Source organism: Lactuca sativa, chromosome 2, assembly GCF_002870075.4.
Source record: "Lactuca sativa cultivar Salinas chromosome 2, Lsat_Salinas_v11, whole genome shotgun sequence".
NCBI lineage: Eukaryota > Viridiplantae > Streptophyta > Magnoliopsida > Asterales > Asteraceae > Lactuca > Lactuca sativa.
The window spans coordinates 122,797,277-122,803,276 of NC_056624.2; positions in this window are offsets into that span (position 1 = coordinate 122,797,277).

Sequence of the window (6,000 nt, forward strand, 5' to 3'; positions counted from 1 at the left end):
CCCTCCGGACTTAGGTACCCAAATCCGATCTTGGAACACCTTCAGTCCATGACTGTTTACACCGAACACCAACGTTTTGCCCAAACGTTCCTCCTTTCGGTCATTCTTCTCAGAAGCTTCCTCTTGAGCTTTCTTTATACTTTCCACAATGGTCGAGACAACTTCAATTCTCAATGCTCTTGGCCTTTTCCTTTCAAGATTGACCTTCCGACTGAGAGCATCAGCAACAACATTAGCTTTACCGGGGTGGTAAAGTATCTCACAGTCGTAGTCTTTAAGTAATTCTAGCCAGCGTCGTTGCCTCATATTCAATTCCTTCTGATTAAAGAGATATTGGAGACTCTTATGATCAGTGAAAAGTTTAAACTTCGTGCCATAGAGGTAATGCCTCCATATTTTCAGAGCGAAAACTACCGCTGCCAACTCCAAATCATGAGTCGGGTAATTCTTTTCATGCTCCTTCAGCTGTCGAGACGCATATGCTATCACATTTTCTCTTTGGGTCAAAACACAACCCAATCCAACCCCAGACGCATCGCTATAAACAGCGAAGTCTTCAACTCCATCAGGTAGAGAAAGTATCGGTGCCTCGCATAGCTTCTTCTATAGCTTCTCGAATGCTTCTTTATGCTTATCACTCCAAGCATAAGTAGTTCCTTTGTGGGTCAAAGCTGTTAATGGACTAGCGATCGAAGAAAAACCTTGTATAGACCTTCGGTAATATCCGGCTAATCCCAAAAAGCTTCGGATCTCCGTGGGACTTTTCGGTTGTTCCCATTTCATCACAACTTTGATCTTCACTGGATCAACCATTATCCCTTCTTGGTTGACCACGTGACCCAACAATTGGACTTCACGAATCCAAAAATCACATTTGGAGAACTTTGCATACAGCTTCTCCTTCTTCAAGACTTCTAACACTTCTCGCAAGTGTCTGCCATGCTCCTCTTGGCTTTTCAAATAAATCAGAATGTCATCTATGAAAACTATCACAGATTTATCTAGGAACGGATTACAAACTCTGTTCATTAAATCCATGAATGCCGCTGGAGCATTGGTTAGTCCAAACGACATAACCAAAAACTCGTAGTGTCCATATCGGGTTCTGAATGCAGTCTTCTCTGTATCCTGCTTTCTTACTTTCAGCCGATGATATCCTGACCTTAGATCGATCTTCGAGAAATAGCTCGAACCTTGCAATTGATCGAACAGGTCATCAATCCTTGGCAACGGATATCTATTCTTTATTGTTGCCTTGTTCAGCTCTCTGTAATCGATGCACATTCTCATACTCCCATCTTTCTTCTTCACAAATAACACCGGAGCTCCCCAGGGTGATGAACTAGGTCTAATGAAACCCTTGTCCAATAACTCCTGAAGTTGCATCATCAGCTCCTTCATCTCCATCGGTGCTAATCGATAGGGTGCTTTTGCAATTGGTGTTGTTCCGGGAAACAAGTCAATACGGAATTCCATTTGTCGATCAGGCGGTAATCCAGGAAGATCTTCGGGAAATACTTCCGGATAACCACATACGACAGGAATGCTCTGCATCGCCTGTTTCTCCTTCTTAGCATCTATCACGAATGTTAGATACGACGTACATCCTTTAGCCAAACACTTTCTGGCTTTCATCAATGAAATGATTCTACAATTTACTCTGCGTTTATCTCCATACACCATAAATGACTCTTTCCCAGGCGGGTTTACTTTGACTATTTTCTTCTTGCATAAAATTTCGGCATCATTGGCGCTAAGCCAATCCATTCCCAACACGATGTCGAAACCATTAAGCTCGATAGGCAATAATTCCTCGTGGAACTTATTCCCATTCAGATCAATTAAGATGTTTTTCATACGATGGCTAACAGGTACAAACTTGCCACTAGCAACTTTGACTAAAAAGGCATTATCTAGTCTATCAACAGGCAAAGCTAGTTTTCTACCAAATTCATGCGATATAAAGGAGTAGTTGGCTCCAGAATCAAATAAAATTTGGGCTGGCAATGTGTTTACGAGAAAGGTACCTGAAGCGACATCAGCTTCATCTTTAGCAACTTCCAGTGTCATCTGGAATGCTCTCGCCTTTGGCTTTGGCAGAATGTTGGGTCTAGTTGCCTCCTTCTTCTTCGGGCAGTCCCTCGACATGTGTCTCTCCTCACCACAACCATAACAAACCTTCTTAGAGAGGGTACATTCATTGGCATAGTGCCCTGGCTTTCCACACTTGTAGCACGTGGCCACTACCTCACATTTTCCATGATGCTTCTTCTTACATTTGTCGCACCATTTCACTTCGCCTCCACTTCCACTCGAACCAGACTTCGAGAACTTGTTTTTCTTGTTGGACCCTGAAGTTCCATTGAACTTCCTCTTTTCACCAACTTCTATCCTTTCCAGACCCTTTTCCTTCTGCTGGGCCTCCACATTCTTAGCTGCACGAACAACCGTTTTCAGAGTAGTTGCCATCTTGACTGTCGGACCAAAGTCGGCAGGCAGTCCATTAGCAAACCTCTCAATCTTGGAGAGTTCTGTTGGCACTAGGTACGGAAATAACTTCATTTTCTCAGTGAATGCAGAAGCATAGTCATCTATGCTCATCCTCCCCTTCTTCAAGTTTTGGAACTCATTGTTCAGATCAATCAGATCTATCTCTGAACAATACTGCACCCTTAGTTGTTCCAAGAACTCCTCCCATGACATTTTTAGGGCTTCTCCTCGTGGCATAGTATCTGCCAACAACTTCCACCAACTCAATACTCCAGTTTTCAGTTGTCTAACTGCAAAGACGGTCTTCTGTTTGTTGCTACAGTCGCAACTTTCAAATACCATCTCCATTTCGGAGATCCAATCCATTATCTCAACAGGCTTTGGGCTCCCAGAAAGACTTGGTGGCTTGGCGCCCAAGAAGTTCTTATACATTCGCCAATCCTTGTTGTTTCTCCTTTCCGGATCGTTCCTTTGTTCTCCTTGAGTCCCAACTTGACTCATAATGCGACTATTGTTCCCTTCCTTCGATTGCTCGGGAATCAATTCGGGTTCCTCAATAGGTATGATAGGTTCGTCCCTATTATCAAGCAACATCTGTCGCATCTCATTCCTTTGTTCGGCTAGCATAGCCCGAATCATGGCTTGCACCCCAGCCATTGTTATTGGTTCTGGTGCTGCTGCTACAACAGGTATTTGCTCAATCACTGGCGGTTGATTCCTGTTTTCATCCGCATTTCCAACGCCACTCCTTGTTCTCACCATTTTTGATCTACACACCGAATAAGGTGAAATTTAGATCTTCATTCACGATAGATATTCAAATCATCCTTATTACTCCGAAACGTTTACATGCTAGTTCTAATACGGTAGACATACGCTTAGAATCCTACACACATAAGGTTTCCAGATCCGGTCGGCAGCAGACCGTAGATCCGAACAATTAATATCATATATGGCAACATATAACATTTAGCACATAAAAACATTTTAGGCAACTTTCCTAAAATAAACTAGTGCTCGTGTCTAAAATCTAACAGACACACATCTCAAAATTCCACTTAGCATTCTAAGTTTAAGTCTAGAAATCCTACAAATTCCTAGTTCACTTAAACTAATGCTCTGATACCAACTGTGACATCCCCAAAATCTCGGCCAGAAAAGACCGATTTCATTTATGTTTTTTAAAATAATTTCAGAGTAAATCCTTTTGATATAAAAGTATTGCGGAATTTGTTCCCAAAACAAACATGATAAAATAATATTTATCAAAGCATTTCATCAAGAATGCATTTTTATTATATAATCAAAACTCGGGATGTCATGTTCCGATATAGACCATAAAGCATAAACGATAACATTACAAGTCATTCAAAAAATATATACATATACAGACTTGTAAACAAAACAACTCGATGATTCATCCATCTTACGTCCTTGCGCCACTTCCTATAATACAAATAAAACTGAGTGGGTCAGGCTTGGGAGCCTGGTGAGCATATAGGGTTTTCAACCCACAATAAATAAATTATATTTAATTTCACCAACCAATCCCTATCCGATTACCCATTCCTGTTATCCTCACTTTACGTCCCTAAAATAACATCTATCTTAAGGGACCTAATCTAGGATTTTCATCGGGACGGACATTACTGCTAAGGGGTTTCCTCAACAATGGATATCCTAAAGGCAACCATGAGGGGGATAGAGTACATCGGTGAACACATCGTTCACAACACCTACAGGTTATGAACCTGCTAGCGTTCCACTGGACTGTCTAGTAAGAGTCCGTGGTCGTTATCCATACTCCGCTGAATAACTAGATCAACAACAACAACAACAACATCGAGGCCTCTCATCTGTTTATTACACACCAACTATCTACCCATGTTCTACCCAACATATTAGTAGATAAATATATATATTTTCATACATAGTTTAAAACCTGTATATCATTTTCATTCAATACATATTCCACATAACAGATGAGGCACACCCACATAACACGTATTTCATAGGAAGTAAATCAGATCTACGAGATAGAAGAGAATGAATATACATTCACACTTATAACAACAAAATTATACACATAAACAACAATATACTTAATACACTCAAACCATACTTGTATTGTTATCGTGTTTATGAAAGGTAGTATACACTCACTTGATCAGAAGATGATCGGACAGCACTACGACTTGCAGAAGTAGTATTCTTCAGCAGATTTGGAAGATCTTCACAAAAATCGAACTTCTCGCGGGGCGTACTGCGTTATGCGGGGCGTACTGCCTCAGAATCGTCATTGCTTACGTATTCGAAGAACTCGAGTGCGAGGCGTGTCATGCTTCGCTATACGCGGGGCGTACGCTAGTACGCTGGGCGTACTTCGGATGCGTCCGATGACTCCTCTTCGGATAATGCCGGATTTAATAATTAAATTTAATTATTAATTAATTAATAAACTTCTAAAATTCATATCTTCTTCATACGAACTTCGTTTTCGACGTTCTTTATATCCACGCGTAGGTGAGACTACGCTCTATAACTTTCGTTTAGACTCCGTCGGCTAATTTTGACTTTATTTTTATTATTTATTTTTAATAGGCCGGGACAGAAAAACGTCGTTATAAATTTATAACTTTCTTGTTTGACGTCCGTTCTCGCCTAACTTTTCATCGCTTTGATACCAATAACGAGACCTTCGATCCTCGTTTAGATTGCTTCGGCTAAGAACCGCTCGATCTCAAATCGAGTATTTCAGGCTGCATACTGCTAAGTCGAAACTTCAGAAAATCATAACTTCCTCATACGAAGTCAGATTTGGGCGTTCTATATATATTCGGAAACTTCGTTTCAACTACTACAACATTATCCAAAGATATCAAGTTTATTTTACACTTAAATTTTGACGCTTATTTTTATTCTTAATTAATCAAACCACATAATTAAGCAATTAAGCACAAAAACACATAATACTCAAATAATACACTTCTATTATTTCAAAACGGGTTACAAAGGTTAACCTAGACTATTATATCAACATTAATGACAAGCCCAGAAACACAGGCGTTACATTGTCTTTGTGATTGTTCATTGTTATTATTAATAAGATACTTAATAATAATGTCAAAGAGAAAATACGAATCCTGGGCTTTAAAAAGGAAAAGGAAAATGCAACAAGAAGCTTTTATTGAATCACAAAAAGGATCATTTTTAAAATTTTTAACATCAAACAAAAATGTTAATAATGAATAATAACAAACTAATGTTGATAATGAACAAGAACAAACTAATGTTGATAATAATGATCATGAACAAACTAATATCGAGAATGATAATGCACAAACTAATATTGATATTGATAAGGAACAAACTAATAGTGAAAGTAAAGACCAAACTAATAGTGAAAATGATAATGAACAAATTAATATTGATATTGATAACGAACTAACTAATAGTAAAAATGATATGGAACAAACTAATATTGAAAATGATAACGAACAAACTGATATT